Source organism: Tenrec ecaudatus, chromosome 3, assembly GCF_050624435.1.
Source record: "Tenrec ecaudatus isolate mTenEca1 chromosome 3, mTenEca1.hap1, whole genome shotgun sequence".
In the NCBI taxonomy this organism is placed as follows: domain Eukaryota; kingdom Metazoa; phylum Chordata; class Mammalia; order Afrosoricida; family Tenrecidae; genus Tenrec; species Tenrec ecaudatus.
Genome location: NC_134532.1, coordinates 170,319,702 through 170,342,654, shown reverse-complemented (window position 1 = coordinate 170,342,654; position 22,953 = coordinate 170,319,702).

The window sequence follows — 22,953 nt, the reverse complement described above, 5'->3', positions numbered from 1 at the left end:
CTCATTTAGGTCTTGAATTAAGTTAAATACAACTACATTTTAACCTAGAAAGTTGCATATATATATTTGTAGTAAGTAGAAATTATCTGAGAAGAGAATTCAGAAATTTTATCAGGCCACAGGGCATTAGGTAACTGGATTCTTCCCAGGGATTAAGTGACTTTTTGGCAAGAAATCATCTTGAGGGGATGAGTCACGGAGCCTAGGATCCTAAGACCATGATCTTGGGGGATGCCAAGGTCAATGGGCATAACGGAGTCCCCAGAGAAAATGTTCTGCCTCCTACATTGATGAGCAGTGCTTGGCATCTTCAAAGCTCCTGAGTGACCATCTAAGATGCAACCGTAGTGACCATCTCAGATGGGTCTATGTCTGGAGAAAAGAAAAATGAGGGAAACCAAAATGCGTGGAAACAATTAGTCTAACTGGAACATCTGCCTCCATGATGCTGAGACCAGAACTAGATGATGCCCAGCCACCTTGACCAACTGTTCTCAAAGTACAAGGTACTGAATAGAGTGGGAAATGTGGAACAAAACTCGGAACCATTTTTAAAAAAAGCAAGGCTTATTGGTTTGATAGGAACTGGTAGAAACTCCAGGACTGCGGCCCTAAGTCACCACTTAGGTCTACAAACAAACTCACCCCCATAACCAAACAATAGACAGAGAAGGAGCCACACCTTAAAACAATCAGCCATCGGAGATCAAAAGAGCAGCACTTACCCAAAGAGAAAGTTCAGGAGGATCAGGAAAGAAGGAGGGATAGAAACAGGAAACACAGGAAGAAAGTGGGAGAAGTGATCTTACATCGTGGGCCTTGCCATCAAAGACACAAAACAAAATGTGTATGAATTGTTGAATGGGAAACTGATCTGCTCTATAAATCTTCCCTCGGTTCACAGTAAAAAGTTTAAAATAAATAAATGTAGGAATAAAATCAATAGAAGAACCACATGGCTCCAGCTCCCAACGAAAGAGATCACAGTAGGGAGCAAAACGTGGAACAAATCCCAAAACCCTATAAAAAGACCAGGCTTACTGATCAGATAGACACTGGCTGAACCCCCAAGATAATGATCCTTAAAACAAAGCAAAACAGCCAGAGAACAACTGGAGAGGCTGTGGGAAGATTGGACATCTTATATACACTGCTGGTGGGACTAAAAAATGGCACAACTGCTATGAACCAGTGTGATGCTTCCTTATAAAGTCAGTGATGGGAATGCCATATGATTCAGCAGTCACACTGCTGGGCACATGCGCCAGAGAAACAAGCACTGCGACACAAAAAGACACACGCACGGCATGGTCACGGCACCATTACTGGCAAAAATAAAAAGATGGAAGCAGCCTAAGTGCCCATTAACAACCTGTGGCACAAGCCTACAATACAATATGCACAGTGATAAAGCATGATGAGTCTTCACAACCTCTCACAAGTTGGATGACTCTGGAAGACATTATGCTGAGTGAAATGAGTCAATCACAGTAAGACAAGCATCATGTCGTCAGAGACACTATTATACAGGGATTGTGATAAGATTGCCCAAGCCCCCAATCAAATGATTTTAAAATAAATAAATAAAATGTAAAAAAGGAAAAAGAAGGTTAAGCGTAGGTTTACACACAGAAAGAAATATTCAGTAATGTTTACCAGGAATAGGAGGGAGAGGGAGGAAGAATCAGAAGTAATAAGTTGTGGGTAGATACAAAGGTAAATATAGACTAAGTAGGTGAGGAAGGTATTATAGGACTTTGACCTGAACACATACCTCGTCGAAGTACAGTAGTGGCTATTTATATATACTTATGAATATTTGCAACTGCTTCACATATAGTCATATATAAATCGAGCACATGGAGGTACAGTTATGAAACGACTTAGGCTTTGGGGGTTAACAACCAGACTTGAAAGCTAAAGATCATAGTCTTGGTGAACGTCTATGTCAACTGGCAAAATCGAATCCATTAACATTTGTAAAAATAATGTTCAGCATCCTAGGACATTATTTAGAAGCAAAAATGGCGAGACTTCCTCTCACATACTTTGGACATGGAATCAGGAGAGACCGTGCCTGGAGAAGCACATCATGGTTCTGATGGTGGGCTGCAGCCTAAGAAGCGTTGTGAGGAAGACAGGCCCAGGCAGTTCTTCCCTCCGGGGTACACAGGGTTGTTTTGAGTTAGAACCGACTCAAGGGCAGCTAATAACAACAAATGACAACCTCCCAGTCTGGTGAGCAGTGAGGGTTCTTAATCACTCGTGAGGATCCATTTGAGAAGCAACAATTATGTGGAGCCAATGGAGAAAATGGAAGCACAGAGAACTGCTGGCCCGCAGAACCGCAGCTTTCCCCAACTTGAGACCAAAAGAACTAGTTGGTGCCCAACTACCACTACCGTCCATACTGATGATAATAGAAGGTCCCATTGAAAATGGGGAAACTGTAGCACAGAATTCAAATTTTCAAAAGCATGAAAGACTAGACTTACTCAGAAAGAAACGGGAAGAATCCCCGAGTCTATTGCTCTAAGATGACCTTCTAATTTGAAACCCAAGACGCTCCAGAGACCACTTCTAGCCACAAAATAGCCAGAACTCTCAAATGAACAGTCGCATTCATGAAGAATGTGCTCCTGGGAGTGAGCAACGATACAAGACCCAAAGAGCAACACTTGGCCCACCCTGAAGCCGAGACATCAGAGCGGGACAGGGAAGGGGATGAATGGACAAGGGGAGGCCCGGGAGAAAACAGGGAGAGTGCTGACGCACCGTGAGGATCGCATCCAATGGCACAGAGCAATTTGCGTATGAACTTTTTATTGGAAAACTAATTTCTTATGTAAACTTGCACCCAAATCAATATCATATTGTTATTATTATTTTTAAGGAAGATGTTAAGACATTATGCACACCTTAGACAGATTGTCCCCAGAGTATCACAGAAAAGGAAGACAATGGTATAGCTTACAAGGTCAAATTTGCATACACACCCTAGCAAAGATGCTGCCCTCAAGATAACCCGCAGCTCATAAACGAAGGAGAACTGTGTAATGTCCAGTGGTCAAGAAACGTCTGAAAAAATGCCAGAGTCGGGAAAGGTCATTGGCCTGAAACAAATCAGACCCACGCAAACATTGATCAGAGGTGTACCTTTGACTCCCGACTGAAGTTAATGCTCTTTGCCCATTTGCACTGTGACAGATTGTCACCCTTAAATCACCTGTCATCTTTAAAATGTTCTCTTGGGTGTGGACCCAGGACCCATTCAGTCATTTGCTTCACACACTCAGGGATTTCAATAACGCAGCGATTTTGTTTATTTGATATATTTCATTTAGAGACACTAGAGACTCAAAACAGAATACTTTTGACCTGGGAAGCTTGCCCTTTATTTGACCTTGTCTTTAAGAACCTGACTGGAGACAATGGAGAAACCTCAACTATTCAGACTAATTGTGTGGTGGGGGAGGATAGAAACCAGATGAAGTTTGTGGTAACTCGGAGTTTCAAAAAGAGGATAAGAAATGGCATCTTATTTTTCCCCCAGCTATATTAAAAAATCAAGTGGCCAGCAAAAGACCCAGTGGTTAAAATTCCCACTTATCAGTCCTTCCCATAGGACTGCCCAGTGGCTGAAGGCCTGTGTTCATTGGTCTGAAGCAAAACATGGCTGTTAGCCACTCAAACCCACTCTGCCAGAGAAAGTCCTGGCCATCTGATCCTGCAAAGATTCCAAAAGGAAACCAACCTCACTGCCATCAAGTCGATTCCAACTCATCATGTCCACGTAAGACAGGGTAAGACTCTCCCTGTGCGTTTCCAAGACGGTACCTCTTTACAAAAGTAGAAAGCCTGTCTCCCCCTCCCCCTGAAAGATTAGAGCCAAGAAAATCCTATGAAACAATTCTATCCTGTAGACTCCATGGTGCCTAACAGCACCAACAGCAAAGTGGTTTATGGATGCTTATCCTTCTTGAAAAGTAGACTTTTAGCAGTAATTTGAGTTACCCTCTTCTTTACAATATGAACGGACCAGGCAAATCCCATCTTCTGAAAAGTCCCCAAAGTGAATCAAACTGACCTCTGTTAAAGACTCCAGCTGTTAAATTACAGTCTGTAAAGCATTGAGGTGTTTAGCTGATCCATTCTTCAATAAGAGCAGAAAGAAGAAATTCTCTTTCCTCTCTCTTCCTCACTCCTTGCGACTAAACACCTTTGCCACCATCTTACTGATGGCTGGCAAAGTGACCATAAGTAACCAAAGGGTCCATATATGCAGTACAGATGCACAAATACTTCAACGGGAGGTTGCAGCAGCTCTCTGGGGCTTACCAGAGCTTCACACAGAGACCATGCTCACCTGATCTTATCATTTTAATCATTAAGCAACGGAAATCAAGATTATTGAAGTAACAAAACCAACCAAACAAACAAAACCCCTCAAATGCCCTGCCATCAAGTCATTGCTGACTCATAGTGACTCTATAGGACAGGATAGAACTGGCCCTGTGAGTTCCTGAAACTTAACTCTTTACTAAAGTAGAAAGCCTGTCTTTCTCCTGTGGAACAGTTGGTGGTTTTGAACTGCTGACCATACAGTCAACAGCCTAACACATAAACCACTGCACCACCAAGTCGTACTAAAGTCAGAGAGGGAAGGAACCATGGTGGATGCAAGTTGAGTCTTTATTTCTTCATCTTTGAATGACAGCACAAATTCTTTCAGTGATGCGGACTGTTTGTGTTTGGCTACTAACCTAAAGGTTGGTGGTTCAAACCTTCCTAGCCATACGGGGCGGGGGGGGGGGGGAGTGTTTCAATGCTACCACCAAGAAACCCCTACAGAGCTCAGTTTTACGCTGTAAGCACATAGAGTCACCATGGCTCAAGATTGACTAGATTTTTAAAAATAACAACATGCTCTATGACCATAATAACTGCCTTCATGGAGCTACACACATGTGCATCACCAAACACAAAAGTAGCATCAAATATGGAGAGCCAGCAGCCCTCAAGAAGACCCCTTCCTGGCCCCTGTTGAGGGCACCTGGCCCATCTCTTTCAAAGATCTTTTCTTGATATGAGCTTTACTTCTCCCTTCCTAGACTAAACGCTTCAAGGGACTCAGTCTATTTTTGCTTAGTGCTGTACCTTGGTCTTGACATGATGTCTGAAGTATCAGAGAGCCTCAATAAATAGCTGTTGGTTGGATGAATGGATATTTGGATGCATGACTATGTGGATGGATCAATGGATGTGTGGATGCAGATGCATGGATACATGGATGGATGAATAAGTACCCCATGTTGACCTAATATCTTTATCTCTCAAGGATTTGAGGGTCCTTGGCTTCTTTCTTGCCCCATCAAAATTCACTGGCCCCATTGGTTCCATGTTCTGATTTCCCTGCTCACTGGGTCTTTTACACTTATTAACCATGTCTGAATCAATGCCCTTCTAAGGAAGGTATGTGCACTTGGCCATTGCAAACGAAGTGTCCGAGGAGTAATTCTAATGATGACGTTTCGAGTTTTATGGACCTGTGTAAATAATAGACTTAGAATATTATTTTAGTGGCCCCGCAGTGCCTCAGTCTATAAAACCACACAAGCAAACAAGGGAGGCAGTAAGCTGTTAAACATGTGGCTCTGGAATCTGTCTGCATTGGTTTGTCTCTCATCTCCGGGACTTATGTAGCGATGCAACACCAGGAACATTCTTTAACTTCACTGTGCCTCAGTTCCTTTCTCTATAAAACTGAGATCGTACTATACACTCACGGAGTTAGGAAGTAAGGTAACTTACAGTACCTGTTGGAAAGTAAGGTAAAACAGCACCTGTTGTTCTTGTGTGCCCTGAGGTTGATTCCAACTCATGATGGCCTTACATGAGAGAGTAGACCTGCCCCGGAGGGCTGCTTACGGGGGCAGAGCAATGGGGCTTTGGGCATCCAAGCGCTAGCTTAGCAGCCTGGCACTTCACCCTTGCCCCATGAGGGCCCCTCCCATGCCTCAATAAACACCAGCTAATATTTGATACTCGTGTCTTGTGTTTCTGCCCCAAACCACATTACTGGTTTGAGTAATTGCTTTATCAGACGTTAGCAACATTTAAGGCAAGGTTTGACTTGCCCACCCAGCCCTGAGAACATTCACCAGACTTTGCCTTTAGTTCCTAAAGTGGCCTGCCAGGGCAGGCGATTCCAGGTCTCCCTGGTGTGACGACTTTGAGGAAGACAACAGCCACTGGGAAGCGTACATTCTGAAATGCATGTGTTTTCAAAAAGAGCTGTATGGAGGAGGCCTTGACTGAGCTGACTGCATCCTTTTGGAGCTCCTAGGTACAGCAGAGGAAGGCTATAAGTGTCCCTGTTCTTCTCAGGTTTTTCTAGCCCTGGTGGTGCAGTGGTTATGCACTGAGCTGCTAGCTGTAAGGTCAGCAGTTCGAAACCATCAGCCTCTCTGCAGGAGAAAGACGGGGCTTTCTACATCCATAAAGAGTTCCAGAACTTCCCAAAGGGGCAATCCCACCCTGTCCTATAGGGCCGCGATGAGTCGGCACTGAATGGATGGCAGGAAGGGTTTGTTTTTTGAGAGCCCTCTTCACACAGGGGCCTATGTGGGGCTCACACCTTCTCCCTCAGGCGACCCGGCATTACATTATATGTCTGCGGGCACCCGGCTCGCTGACAGCCTGTAACTCTGACCTCTCCCAGTGCTGATAAGCCTGGGGCCCTCTTTCCAATTTTCCCATTTCAGAATGTGTGTTTACCTTTGTGACAAATGCCCCTCTTGTTATTAATTTAAGGCTGAGTGGACGAACAGCTGTTGTTTCTCACTTCACTTTGCAAGATCGCAAAAGCTCCCATTGAACTCATGGGATGGTGAGTGAGTGTCCAATGTCCACAGCGCCCACACCATGCAGCCCCACCCCTTACCAAGGCCTCGCTTATGCGGGCAATGAGGAGCATGAAGAACAAGGCTCATTTGTCTGTTTTAAATGCTCACACACAAGATGCGCTTTCAGGAACCAGACACTGCTGTGGAGAACTTATAATACACTGGGGGGCCTGAGGGGAATAAGAAGAATGTGGCCAAATCCTGAAGTGAGAGGGACAATCAGTCTCAGATCTTTTCTGGGAAGCTCTGCCCCTGGGAGAGCCACTCGAGTTAAACCAGAGCTATAGCTAAGGTTATATAAGTTGCTTCCCTTACAAGCCATTTGGAAACTTGGCCCAACGTACCTTCCAATGGAATGGGTTTGATGAGTATGCTATATTACAGCAGATTCTGGGTTAGCAACCCCAAAGAAGGTTCTAGAACACTGCGGGGTTAATTGTCTATTTTCAAAATTTCTTCTAACCCCGAGTAAGATTTACTGGCTGCTGGAAGAAAAAAAAATTGTATGTTACTTTTTTGCACCTGGTAGGCACTTGGTAAATATTTGTTGAATGAGTAAACTATTTTCCCCGATAGTAGAGGTTATTTGTAAAGCCCCTTACTTCCCAAATGTCTTTCACTCCCATGACTTCATTTTATCCTCAAAATACCTATCTTGAATTTGCCACTATCAGGAACTAGAAACGAGAGACGATTATTTGAACTGCTATTGATCAGGGGGATAAAATAAGGGGCTCCTGAGAGTTCGAAGCTACACAGCAGAAGCAGGGTCTCCTGCAGGGCTCCTGGCTGGTGTCCCAGTGTGGGTCCTAAAGCTGGTAAGCGTTCCTCTCAGAATCCTGAAACAAAGGAGCCAACACCAAGCCCATTCCCTTGGAGTTGACACTCTGAGTGAGGCAGGGTGTCCCCGGGTAGAACAGGACTCGGGAGGGTTTTTAATGACTTTTTAAAAAATGGTTTTTAATAATCTTTCAGAAGTAGATCACCAGGCATTTCTTCTGTGGCACTTCAGTGCAGAGTCAAACCTCCAAGCCTCTGTTTAGTAGTCCAGTGTGTAACCATTTTCAAAACCTAGTCACGCCACAGTCTTAGAAGAAAACAACAAATAAAACAAAAAAGGATAAAACAACAAAAACTGAACGCACGGCCACTGAGTTGATGTTGACCTTTTAGGACAGGGTCGAACTGCCCCGGGGAGTTTCCAAAATTGTAACTCCTTCCTGCAGAAGATAGCCCCATCTTTCTCCCATGGGGTGGCTGGTGGTTCCAACCTGCTGACCTTAGGGTTAGCTGCCCAACATATAACCCCCACACCACCATAGCTCCTGAGTGACTGCTGTGCAGATTCAAACCTTCAACCTTCTGTTTAGTAGTCAAGTGGTCAACTATTTTTGAAAACTAGGCACTCTATCTTGGGATCGTAACTAATATTTACTTTTCTCTTTTTAATTCTGTCATAGCCCTTTAATGTCCACCCCATCTGATCCCTATTTTGTGGAAGGAGGCCGAGACGATAGAGAGTGGGGAGTAAAGCTATTTGCCTCGGACGTACCTAAGAAATGGTCCAGCCAGAGTCTCCTCCCAGCTTGTCTGTCTCACATCCCTTCCCTTACCAGTTAATGAGTGATGCAATATTTGAAGGGAACCAAAGCAAGACCGGCTGTTTAATCAGACAGGAGGGGTCCCGAAGGGTGAACTCTGAGGTCAGGTTGGGCCACAGGAGGGATCTAAGGACAAATAATCCACTATGAGGACTTCTCTGACCCAGAGCCATCAGTCTTTGAAACCTGTTCAGTTGGAGCACATTTATTTATTTTAAATCATTTTATTGGGGGCTTGTACAACTCTTATCGCAATCCATCCATCCATCCATTGTCAAGCACATTTGTACATATGTTACCATCATCATTCAAAACATTTTCTTTCTACTTGAGCCCTTGGTATCATCTTCTCATTCCCCACCTTATAGAAGACACCAAATGCTTTCCGATTTACATGGAAATTTCTAGAATGTTGTCGTGCGCGCGCATGTGTGTGTGTGTGTGTGTGTGTGTGTGTGTGTGTGTGTGTGTGTGATTGCTCTGGTTAATATCTTCTGCTGCCCCAGGTAATCATCCACAAAAGAGTATTTTTGTGGTGTTTTTATGAGATTGATTTTTTTAATCGTTTTATTATGGGCTCATACAACTCTTATCACAATCCATACAAAAAGAGTATTAAAGAGTCTATTTATACTCTGAGTCTATTGGATTTCACTCTGTTGTTTCCTATTTATGCCCCTGCCCAATTCATTTTGTTCTGATTAGCACAGAGAGGACATTTTATTTTTAAATTCGTGTTTTCCTCACTAATGATTCTGCACTTCTATGGTAGTAGTCACATAAAAACAGGCCCTTTTCTTCTGTGGCTAACTCAATTACTTCTCCCAGTGCACTATAAGTATAATGTCATAAGTTTAAGAGTAAATTTTAGGCGAAGGCTACTAATATAATTGAGTTGCATGATTAAAATGGTAAATGTTTTGTGATACATATTTTACTGCAGTACAAAGTCAACCTGGAGTGAATGTGGCCTTAGTACTTTAAGAAGTTGGGAAGAGACTATTTCTTGTTTGGGTCAGGGCTTTTAAGGTTGCGTGTGAAAAAAAATCAAATAAACAATCTTAAACAATGAAAAGAGTTTCTTGGCTCACATAACAGAGAATTCAGAGATAGAACCACTCAAGAAACTCCTGAGATTCAAATAATGCTACTCCCGCCCTCTCTTCCTCACCTCCTCTCTGATCTCATTGCCTGGGACTGCTTCCCTGGGTAGCTGGCCTTCAGTCTCTTCCAAGGTCCTAGGGAGAATGACCAGCACCCAGGACATCCTCTAAGTGGATCATCTCACTAGCTTCAAGATGGATAGCCTTTGACTGCATGGACTCGTCGAGAGAGACACCTTCTTGCCTCTCGCCTGGCTGCCTCAGTCAGGCAGCTTTCACACGTGTGACTCCTTGAACTGTGATCCTTGATGTTGCCAGCACCCCTTGGACTTGTACCTGGGGCAAATGCCACCTTCTGTCACTCCCTCGCTGTGGCTCTGATGTCTGCCTTGCTTGAGGAAGGACATTTGGCCATACTGGGCCGGAAACTGCTCAGTGGAGCCCACTTCAAGTGTCCCTTCTATGCGGCATAGGGAAGGGCAAGAAGAAGCATGGCCACAAGCAGCTTCAAGCTTTGTCATGCTCACGCACAAGTTTTGGAGAAAGCAAAGTAGTCTTAGTCTGTGAGCACAAAATACACAGTCTCAAGGAAGAGTTCAAATTTTCTCCCATTTGGTCAAATGCCTGATGCTGGACCAATCATTATGGCTGCTGGTGGCAAACTTAGATTGGCCAGACAGAAGACCCATGCTCTTGCCTGGGGTCGAGGGGGGTGCTGTGATCAGGAGCTCGAGGACAAGTTCTGCAGGTGGGATTAAGTCATCATTCCCAAAAGCAGCTGGATGATGTCAGTGGAAAGGAGGAAGATGCTGGGCATCCTTTTGCATGACCTTGTGTTTGATGAAAAAAGTGGTCATCTTACATTTAGAGGTTTTGTTTCTGTTTTTCATACGATCTTGATGGACGTGCCATGGTGCATCTAATCTTCATCCAACTTCTCCTGTCTCCTCGTTTTCTAAGACCAACACATGTTTGTGACCATGGCTGGTGCCACGTGGGCCATCGAGGCCCTCATGGGGACACCAACCTCATATTGGGGTCAAATCGATTCTTGCCTTAACCTTCTGAGCTCAATGAGGAATGTCTTAGTTAGAAACAGACAAAATAAGGTTACTGTGTTGCCAGGGTCTGCTCTTCTCTCTCTCTCTCTCTCTCTCTCACACACACACACACACACACACACACCCCTAACTGACCAACTGCCTCTAACATACTAGAAAGACACTCATGTTACACGTGGTGGAGCACAGATTAGCACTTACCAAATTCTCAATCTTGCACAAGTTATCTTTCTTCGTTTTCCTCCCATTCCATCTTCTTGGATGGGAAGAGTGCCATTCTCTACCTCAGAGAGTTGTTGTGGGGCTGACATGTTAAGAGATGTAAAGCCACTGGGGTAGGGCCTAGCATGTAGGAAACTTAAACCAGCCTTTGTTGTTGCCAGTATCAGTGCTGGTGCTGGTGTTGCTTTTCGCTTTACTATTCGTATTCTCTGACTTGAGGCAGACTGCACATCTCTGTTCCTCAGGTTCCTCCTCTGTGAAGTGGGAACCATACACACGCATATCTAGCTTGGAAGAAGGGCAGCCACAATGCTCCTTAGAAGGAAGAATAGCCAGGCTTTGTCTCACATGCTTTGGACACGTTAACAGGAAGGATCCATCTCTGGAGAAGGACATCATGCTTGGTAGAGGGTCGTACAGAAAGGAGGAAGAAACTCCCAGAAGATGAACGGGCACAGTGGCGGCAGCACTGGGCTCAAACACAGCGAGGGCTGTGAGGATGGTGCAGGGCTGGGCCGTGTCTCATTATGTTGTTCCAAGGATGGCTGGCTTGGAATGGACTGGATGACACCTAACATAGAAACGCACATAGCAGGCTGCTGGGTAGCACCTAGTAACAACAAAAACACCTGCTGAAACATGTCACGTTTAGGCGAAAGTCAGACATTGTGTTAGTCTGGGTACTTTAGAGAAACAAATCCACAGAAACTCATGTGTAAGAGAGAGTTTTATATAAAGGTTAAGTATGCATCAAGAAAACATCCCAACCCAGTGCTGCCCAAGCCCACAAGTCCAACATTATTAACCCATTAACCCATATGTCCAACACCAATCTACCAAGTCCTCCTCCATCTCACAAAACAGACACAATGATGCCAACTGAAGGAGGAAAGCCGAATCAGTGAATGTGTAAGCATCTCAGCTCTGGCAGGGGTCTCCACACTGCTGCTCCAGCACCCAGGGCTGCATCGGGGTAGGTCCATGTGGCTTCTCCTCAGGGATGTCTTGCAGGAAGTCAGTCTTGCCAGCTGCAGTAGGGAACTGCTAAGGCAGCTGTACCCTGGTGTGACCATCACAACGCAAGAGAGCTGGGAACTAGAAAGGCGAGGCTCACCGAGCCATTTATCCCTCTGTCCTTCAATTAACCCCACCTGTGTTTATCGGCCAGGTAGGCACAATAAACTAACTATTGCATATAAACAAGTCTGAATATCGTCATCGTCATCATCTTCTTCTTCATCATTATCAGCAGCATCAGCATCAGCATCAGGTGGGAAGTGTATTAATGGCCCCAGTTCATGAATCCTTACCCAGGAGGAAGGAACCGAGACCTCAGAGGTAGGGGAAAGCCCTCCTCCCACTCTCGGTACCTCCAGTGTCGTTGGTCTCCTCCGACTCCTCCTCGAGCTTGCCTCATCTCTAGACAGGCTAAGATTTGATCTAAATAGATTACCAAATAGGTATTCTTTTGCTAGTGCAAGCGAAAAGTTAATTTCTCGTGATTTAAATGATAGCTGAGTTTTCTTTTGTCTTGCTTCATGCTCCTTGTTCGAATCTGTAAAGCTGTGACTGAAATTTTAGCCTCAACATTGAACAATAAATACTGCCTCAATCATAGTCCCAGAGAACTGGTGACAAGGTAACCATATGATATTAATTAAGACACTGCCCAAACTGATGCTAAAAATGTTAGAGATTGTTTAAGAGTGGATTCTCAGCTGTCTCCTTTATACAGCTTTGTCCTCAATAATTTCTACTAGAACTTTATCACTTGGCTTTTTTTTAATGGCAAGCTAGCCTCAATTCCTTTCCCCAGAAGCAGAATTCAGCTTTGTCTTACACCATGGAAAAGGAGGGAAAAGAGTTGGATAAATTGAACCACTGAACCACTTTAGAAAGTTGTGTCTAAGACAACATTATTCCCTTACAGTGTTTGTCTTGTTTGTTTGTTAAACTTAAATACATATACATTAGTAATAGGGCAAGGCAGTGTAGGAGACCCGTGGCACTGGAATTGGGCAGTGTTGAACATAGATTTGTGTTGTGTTTCAATGAGTAAAACAGAAAATAAAATGAAACAAAAAGGCCCCAATCCCAGAATCCCTTGCATCAGAGTAGAACTATAGAACTGCTGCAGAGGGTTGTCTTGGAAGCTGATCACCACACTTTTCTTCTGTGGCACAGAGGTGTGGATTTGAACCGTTATTAGTCAGTAAACACAAAAACCAAACTCAATGCCATCAAATCTCTGCCGACTGACAGCGACCCTTTAAGACAGGGTGGGCCTGCTCCTGTGAGTTTCAGAGACGGGAACTGTTTGTGGGAGTAAGAAGCCACTTCGTTCTCCCATTAGGTTAGTAGTTGAGCACAAACCCAGGCATCGCTTTGAACAGGTTTATTGAGGTACAACTCCCGCCCAATACACTGCCTTCATCTAAAGGCTCTGCTCTAATAACTTTGGACCTCTGTATAGAGCCATGAAGCCATGAAACCATCGTGCCATTAAGTGAAGGACCACCACCCAACATTCCCGGTGGCGCTTTCACCCTCCTCTTTCTCTCTCTTCAAACCCGTGCCGCTGACAATGAACACGCTGTTGTTTCAGAGCTAGAAGCAGAGATGTTATTATGTGCAGGGAGCCCGACAGAGGAGATAGGAGTGGGGCTCACTCTACTACAAAAACCCACATTTCGAACTGGAAGAGCAATTCATTGCCCCAATATGTAGACTATCAAGTCTACTGACTAAGAAAGCCTTGTCTGAAGGGTAGGTATCTTTCAAGGAGTTCTCAGCAGACTGTAAAAATAGGCTCGTCTAACCTGATGGGCCTGTTAAACCCTGTGAGTCTTATTAAAAGCAGATGGGGCAGCAAAGTACATTAGACTCTGGGTGACCTTTGGGAGTCCCCAAAATAGCCGCTAGTGCAGTGACTGGCCATAAAGACATTGTCCTCTGGTTTCTAAAGCACAGTCAACACACCACACTGGCCGTCATAGACAACGCTCAAGACCGTGGACTTAAAAACCTGGGGGCGGGGGAGGGGGGGACAAAAGGTCAAGGCAGAGGAAACATCCGTCCTCCTCTGAGGGAGTGCAGCTTCTGGCTGGCTCCCCATATGGAGAGCTGAATCACTGGGAAAAGTTCCGGCTCAGCGGGAGGAAGGCGTGCTCACCAGATTGTCTTGCAACGTGCAACGCAGGAAATGATCCATCAGGTGGAGGAGGAGAGTGGGGCAATTCCATCCAGATGAGCCTCGACAAGACAAATGAAGAGGTTGGGGTGAAAAACAAAAGAAGATGAGACTGGCCTGGGGGACTGGGGCTGTGGGACGGGACGGACGGGGGACATTCAAAAATTATGTCCGTTCCACAGACTTTCGGGGGTCCCTGGGCGGCACCATGATGATGCATTCCTCTCTTAGCGACAATATTTTGAAATCCACCAGAGGCACCACGCCAGACTGGCTTTGAAAACCTTGGGGAGCCGTTCTCTGCACATGTCTCCCCCCACCACCACCCCTGAGCATCACAATCAACTTGACATTGGTAACTAACAACAACAACAGCAACAACATACACTTCTGGACTTTAGAAATATATATCTTTCCCTCTCTTTCTACCCCAGAGCTCTGATCCACCTCTCGCATTCCTCACACGCCCAGGAGTTGACTTACAGGAGAAGGGGGAGGGTAGCCCCAGTTGGTCAGGGGCAGGGCTGCAATATGTAATCTTTGAAATGGATTCAGCCTGACTGGATCTAAATAAACAGGCAGCTTTATCGACTGGAGATGAAAGCCGCCTGGTGAGCCTCTTTCCCTGAAAAGCGCAGAGATCCCCAAAGGGAATCTTATCAAGGGGCTGTAGAATTCAGAAGGAGATATGAAGTAGCAGACTTTAAACATACACAAGATAGGATCTGGAGACAAATTGGCCCGAGCGAATTCCTTAGGTCTTTCCTTCTTCTTATAATACACACACACATACACACACCACCACCACCAAACAAAAACCCTGAAACACGGCTGTACTCAGAGACAGTGGGGAATTCAAGAAACATTGTATTTCTAAAAGAAAGAGGAAGACCTACGTTAAAATATGAGTAGACACAGCCCCTCCTCTGTAGCTGGGACAGGATGAGCAAGCCTGCGTGGCCAACCCTCAGAATCTTGAGTTTTGCTTATCACTTGCAGCTACGGAGGGAGCCAGGCACAGTTACCCAGCGTCAAATCAGAGTCCTCTGTGGGCCCTATCTTAGTCCTGCCTTCCCCAGGGAACTGCAGGGATACCCATAAAGAAGACAGACGTCTTCTGCTCTGCCTCTCCCTACCCACCCCACCCTCAAGCAGAGGGTGGGAAGAATGTCTAAGAAATGTGCATGGTACCTCGGGCCGTTGTGCATTCTGTGTATCAGAATAGAACAAGGCTCCACAGAGTTTTCAATGGCTGATGTTTTGGAAGAAGACAGCCAGGCCTTTCCTCCAAGGTACCTTGCCATGAGCACCAAGTGCATAGACCACCTGGAATCCTGAGTTTCCTAGTGCTGCTGTCACCCAAAGATCACACATTGGTGGCTTTGACCAACAGAAGTATAGCTATCTTTTCCACTTCTGGAAGCTAAAAGTCCCAGTGAGAGGCCTTTCTGTAGTCCTCACTCCAAGTATTCGTGATCCATCAGTCCTGGTGGCGCTGTCAGGGAACTGTTGGACTGCTAACCACAATGTTAGTGGTTTAACCCCATGAGCTGGTCTGAGGGAGAAAGATGAGATGTCTGTAGCCATAAAGATTTATAGCCTCGGAAACGCATAGGGTTGCTGGCAATCGGAATCAGCTCAATGGCAGAAAGTTTGATTTTTGGTTGGCTTACAATCCTTGGCATTTCTTTGCTTATAGATGAGCCCTAACAGGTTACCTCCCACCAACACCCCCCCCCCCCAATCCCAAGTGTCTCTGTATCTATACTGCTCTTTCTATAGCTCAGAAGCAATTTCGGAACCTATCCTACTCTGAAGTGGCCACATTAACAAAACAAAGCCAACCCTTATTCCCCAACAGGATAATACCCAAGAGTACGGGGGCTGGAACTTCAGGACATGTTGGGGGAGGACATCATTCTAAACATGTACATTCTTTTATTATTTTCTTTCCATATTTAATATTATAATATCTATGCATGTTCTCTTTTATATGAGGACACTATATCCATTTAACATAAATTAGAAAATTCAAATGGACAGATATGAAGAAACCCACTGTGCACATATTCTTGACTATCCTTCAGAACTGTTACACGTAAAACTAAATGGAAGAGAACACCCTCTTCTTTTTCATAGCATACATTGTCCCACTTATTAATTTATTTTAAAAACACGTGTCAATGGGGAGGACCTGATGCAAGGGGCTTAAGTGGAGAGCAAATGCCTTGAGAATGATTGGGGCAGGGAATGTATGGATGTGCTTTATACAATTGATGTATGTATATGTATGGATTGTGGTAAGAGTTGTTTGAGTCCCTAATAAAATGTAAAAGAAGAAAAGAGAAAAAAATGATTAGGGCAAAGACTGTACAGATGTGCTTTATACAATTGATGTATGTGTATGTATGAACTGTGAAAAGAATTGTATCAGCCCCAATAAATTGTTAAAATTAAAAAATAAGAATAAAATAAAATAAAAAATAAAAACACGTGTCTTCACGACATTTATAATACTATGTGTTTAATTCAGAAACCTTGGTGGCATAGTGATTATATATTGGGCTGTGAACAGGTTAGCCATTTGAAACCACAAGCCGCTTCTCAGGAGAAAGAGGAGGTTCCCTGCTCCTGTAAAGAGTGACAGTCTCAGAAACCCACAGGGGAAGTTCTACTCCGCCCCACAGGGTCCCTGGGAGTCCGAATACTCAGTGGCCGTGAGATGTTTAACTTACATCACACACCTGCCTTGTATTTGGATAGCCTGGTTGTTGATAGTGCTTTATTATTATAACCAACCTGCAGTTAAATCTTGATGCAAATCCTCAACTTCTTTCCTTGCGATAAATGCCTAGAGGTGTTGAATCACAGCGTCTCTCTCCATGTGTTTGTGACTTCTTTGAATGATTGTTGCCGAATTCCAACCTTGCTGATGCCTAGCCCCGGCTCCAAATTTGTACCAATCACTCCCCTGGCAAACACTGGGCCTCATTTTTCATTCAGTGATTTTTTCTGCCAAACAGATTGTAGAGAAGTGTATCTCCTTGTGGTTTTGATGTGCACTTCCCTAATTCCTAGTGAGCTTGAATGATTCTTCATATGTGTATTGTTGCTCTATTTTGCTTTCCTTCAGTTCCTATCAATGTCTTCGGCCCATTGTTTCTATACTGATATCCAAGTTTTTCCTTGTGAGAGAATTTTTCTTCCAGATGCTTTTGCAATAGTTTTATTGGCATGTAATTCACATGCCATAAAGTTAAATAGCTCAGTCACATTAAGAAGAGTTATACAATCATCACCACAATCAGGTTTAGAGCATTTTCTTCCTTCTTTTTTTAAATCATTGTATTGGGGGCTCATACAACTCATCACAATCCATTCATACATCCATTGTGACAAGCACATTTATATTTGTTGCCATCATCCTTCTCAAAACATTTGCTTTCTACTTGAGTCCTTGGTATCAGCTCCTCGTTTTTCCCCTCCCTACTGCTCCACCCTCCCTCATGAACCCTTGATAATTTATAAATTATTATTTTGTCATACCTTACACTGTCTGACATCTCCCTTCACCCACTTTTCTCTCGTCTATCCCTCGGGAAGGGGGTTATATGTAGCTCCTTATGATCAGTTCCCCCTTTCTATGCCACCTTCTCCTTACCCTCCTGGTATCGCTACTCTCATTATTGGTCCTGAGGGGTTTATCTGTCCTGAATTCCCCGTGTTTCCAGTTCTTATCTGTATCAGTGTGCATTCTCTGGTCTAGCCATATTTGTAAGGTAGAATTGGTATAATGATAGTGGGGAGAGGGGAGGAAGCATTAAAGAACTAGAGGAAAGTTGTATGTTTCATTGTTGCTATACTGCACCCTGACTGGCTCCTCTCCTCCCCTGACCCTTCTGTAAGGGAATGTCCAGTTGCCCACAGATGGGCTTTGGGTCTCCATGCCACTCTGCACTCCCTCTCATTCACAATGATATTTTTTGTTTTTTGATGCCTGATACCTGAGCTTATCAAAACCTCATGATCACACAGGCTGGCGTGCTTCTTCCATGTGGGCTTTGTTGCGTCTCAGCTAGATGGCTGCTTATCTTCAAGCCTTGAAGACCCCAGATGCTATATCTTTTGATAAATGGACACCATCAGCTTTCTTCACCACATTTGCTTATGCACCCATTTGTCTTCAGCGATCATGTAGGGAAGGTGAGCATCATGGGATGTCAGTTTAATAGAACAACTATTATTGAGGGAGTACTTGAGTGGAGGCTACTTTAATACTAAACCTATAAATATATGCACAGGTATCTATTTCCCATTGTCATATATAAATATATTTATGCACATGAGTATATTTAGACCTGTATAAATGTCCTTTGCCTCCTAGTTCTTTCCTCTATTTCTTTTTACATTCCTCTTGTCCCACTATCACATTCAGCCTTCATTTGGTTTTCAGTAATTCCACTCTGTTACATTGCCCTTGATAAAGCCTACCAGGCCTCCTACACCCTCTTCAACATCAACTTTGGATCACTTGTTCCCTTGTCCCTGGGTTTGTTAACTCCACTTTCTTTCCCCCATTCCCCCCTCTCCCATGTTCCTGGAACCATCCATCCTATTGTTTTCTTCTCAAGATTGTTTATCCCACCCATCTTATCTTGACAGACCTGCAGAGATAATAATATGCAAAAAAGGCAAGACATAGAAAAACAAAGCAACAAAAGAAAACAACAACAAACCAATGACCAAAAAAAAAAAAGAAAAGCCTGTAATTAGTTCAAGGTCTCTTTGTTGACCTTTAGGAGTGTTTTCCAGTCGAGTCAAATGGGGTGCCATGCCCTAGCCCCAAAGACTATTTTTTATATTCCCTTGGGACTTCCTAGCTCTGCTCCCCTTGCTATTCTGTTGCATGCCCTTAGTGTTTTGCCTCAGTGTGGTGGGGTCAGATTAGGTATACTTCCCCTATGGGCTATGGATCAGTGAGGAATGTTGTGTTTCATAGTGGAGCCAGCCATATGGTTCTCTCTGTGCATTGACTGCTCTGAGCAGGGATATCATCCTCAAGGCTTGGTGGGCCAGGTTGTGCTCCACCCTCTCTTCCTCCTCCTTCATTTGCTCCTGTGTGCTCTGATCAGACATGCCCTCTCCCTGAGCTGCAGCTTAACGCTGTCCTCTGAAGTAAGTTCTTCTGGGGAAATTTTCTTCCTTCTTGTACTCATCACTATTATCTCCCCATCCCCCAACCCAACCTCACCTGAAAAATACCCTAAAGGACCATCAATCCAGTTACTGGCTCTATCGATTTGCCTATCCTGGATTTCATATACAGAAAAATCATTTTTTAAAAACCAAACTAACAACAGTACAGAGGAAACCAGATAAAAACCTCAATTGAAAAGAAAGCAGAAAATATTAAAAGGTAGAACAAGTTTAATGGATCATGCTAAATTTTAACCTAACTGCATCATCAGCAAGCTATTTTCCAATGCATTGTGCTTGATAGAAAGGCTATTTACATCCCTGGTCCATGATCAGAGGGGATTCACCAAGGACTTAATTAGTGTTTATTTCCCCTTTAAAAATTAAAAAAAATGTTTAATATGTCAAAGGGGAAATCAAATGATAAGATATTACATTGTGACTTAACTACATCTGCCATAATTGACTTCACCATGCTCTCCGCCTGACAACAGGCCTTATTCATATCCATGAATGATATCAGAGGGGGATTGGGGACCCTGCTAATCTATTTTGAGCTTCCACTGTCATCCATAGCCTTTTGAAAACCAGGTGTTCACAATTCAAGCTCTGATACCATTCCCTCCTCCAGATTTGGATTGTATTATTTACAATCTTTGAATCTCACAGGCTGGTGTGCTTCTTCCATATGGACTTAGTTGACACCTCCCTTAGATGGCTGCTTATTAGAAAAAAAGCTTTTAAGACCCCCAGATGCTATTCTTTCTTATACCAATAAAACTGGCTTTCTGCTTTTAAGTGAGCATGAGATGGGATTTTTGCCACCTGAAAATTATTTCTGAAAATGACAGTTTCTCATTTAGTCTGGACATCTTTGCAATGAAGCCAAGGGTGGTACAAGCATATAAAAGCATATAATTACATCAGCCTGTGGAGTGGTTAGTGTTTCCAAGGTCTGAGCATCAAGGTTTTCTCCCTCCCTCTAGAGCTGTTGATGGGCGCCATTGAGTGCATTCTGACTTCTGTAGCAGTGAGGAATTGCCCCACTGGCGTTTCTTGACTGCAGTCTTTATGGAAACAGATGACCAGGTCTTTGCTCCATGGAATTGTTGACTGGGTTTGATCCTCCAATCTTTTCGTTAGCAGCCCAGCAGCAAACATTGTACCATCAGGGCTTGCTCTACTTTCATGAACTGTTTTCAAGCCCTTTGGCTTTATCTGTGTTGGCTCACTTTTCTCATCTGTGAAAGAGGTTGTTAAAGAGAGAAACTCTAATGACTCCTGTAGATCCATAAATCTTGGCTCTGTGATAAAACTGTGTCAACACTTCCAGCTAATCTGAATTTCTGTCTCCAACTGCCACCTCTACAACGCCATGACAAATGATACTCTTTGTTTTGTTTTTTTGAAAGCTGGAAGCCAAGTCAAAAAGATCATAATATGCTTCAAAGGACAGGCTGATAGAGCGAGACTATCTCTAGAACAATGCAGGAAGTAGGTTCCTCCAGAAGTGTGTAATGAGATGAGAAGTATAATAATACACCTACCAGCGCAACTATTGTATAGATGAAGCAATAAATATTTTGCTTTGAAAAGGTCTGCTGTTCCAGTTGGCTGAGCTAAAGTAAACCGAGATGCTAGTGATGCCAACAGATGACACAGTGTTTCAATGCGATGCTGCTGCTCTCAGTTGAGGAACAGAGAAGGCAGGGAGAGAAGCTGCTCACAGTTCCCGTTCTCCTGAGTCAGATCGCCATGATTTATTTCGAGGACGTGGCACTTCTCACAGCTTCAAACACCATCACGGAGTGACAGTCTGAAATGCAAATTTGACTCCATAACTCGTCAGCTTCCGATTCTTCATGGCTTCCCCAGGGCCTTCAGGACAAAGTCTGCACCCCTTAGCGTAGCGTACAAGCCCACCTGTGAGGTGAGCCCTGCTGCAATTCCATGTTGCAGCAGCAGCATCTGCCATTTCTACCTCAACTGCACTACACAGATAGGTGAATGCATGGAAAACACTAACCACTCAGGAGGTTGTTGCCGTTACATGCCATCATGTCAATTCTGCCTCACAGCGACCTAGTATGACTAGGAATTCCCCATAGGGTTTCCTGACCTGAAAATCTTTACAGGAGCAGAGATCCAGGTCATTTCTTTCAAGAGCGCTGGACGCATTGAGCCACTGACCTTTCAGTTAGCAGCCAGGCACTTAGCCACTGTATTACCAGAACATACTTCCTGGTGTCTGATAAATATTGGCTGTCCCTGGTGTTGCTCTTTGGTGCCATTGGGTCTGATCCAACTCCAAGTGACCCTCCGTACAACAGAAGGAAACGCTGCCCAGTCCTGCGCCAACTTCACAATCGTTCTTCTGCTTGAGCCCATGGTTGCAGCCACTGCATCACGCCATCTTGTTCAGGGTCTCCTTCTTCTTAGCTACTCTTCTCCTTTGTCAAGTTCGATGTCCTTTTCCAAGGACTGATGTCTCCTGATAACATGTCCAAAGTGCCTGAGATGAAGTCTTGCCTCCTTGCTTCTAAATAGTATTCTGGTTGTACTGATTCCAAAATAGATTTTTTTGTTCTTGAAAAGCCCGTGGTACTGGCAGCGTCATCATTGAAATGCATGGATTCTCCTTTGGTCATCCGTATTCAATGCCCAACTTTCACATGCATGTGAAAATACCATCGCATGACTCAGTTACTGTAGTCCTCAAGGTAACATCCTTGTTTTCCAATGCTTCAAAGGGGGCTGGTGCCATAGAGCCATTCTGTGCAATGCCTCCTTTGATTTCGTGACTGCTGCTTCCATGAGTGTTGGTTGGGGATCCAAGCACGATGAAATCCTTGACAACTTCAATCTTTTCTCTGTTTGTTGTGATGACTCTCACTGGATGATACAAATAATTCTGTGCTTGACGCCTGACCAGAAGGAAAGCTTGATGATCTTTTCCCAGAAGGTCTTAGCCTTAAGAACCCATAGAAGGGTTCACTCTGCAACACACGAGGTTCCATGAGTTGGAACACACTCAATGGCAACTCATTGATTAGGGTCACTATGATTCACTGATGACACTCACAGCTCCCCAGAGGTTCAGTTGCAGTGTGGGACCTGTCTGCCCTTGAATTCATCTTCGCCTTTCCCTGCTCTGTTTCCACCCACAGTAGCTAACCCCCGCAGATGGGGTCCTATGTGGTAGCTTTTCATCTGCTTGTGTTAGGGAAAATAATACAGGATAAAAAGAAGGGAAAAGCCAGGTTATTTCTCCCTCCTCCGTGTGTCTTCTACAGCAATGACAATGACTCTTCGGTGGCTCCAGCTCTTGCCAGTAGGTCAATGGTGGCTTCAGTTTCTAGCCTTTTCGCTGCTGCTTCTAGCAGAGATGACTGGCTGTGGGTGTCAATCTCCGGATCGTCTCAGCGGTTTTTGTTGAATTCTCATTAGTTCTCTTGATCGCATAACCAATCCCAGCATTAAATTCCCTTTGTTGTAAAGATGTAGACTGGAAGGGTTTTCCCAGACCCCCGGAATGATTCCCAGGACTTGCTCTCACAGCCTAGGCTTCTGCATCTGCTCGATCTCTGCCCCTCAATCTCAAGACCAACTTCTATTCATCCTTGAAGAAGTTTCCCCAACACCACCGCATCTTTGAAGTCAGTTTCTCCTTGGAGG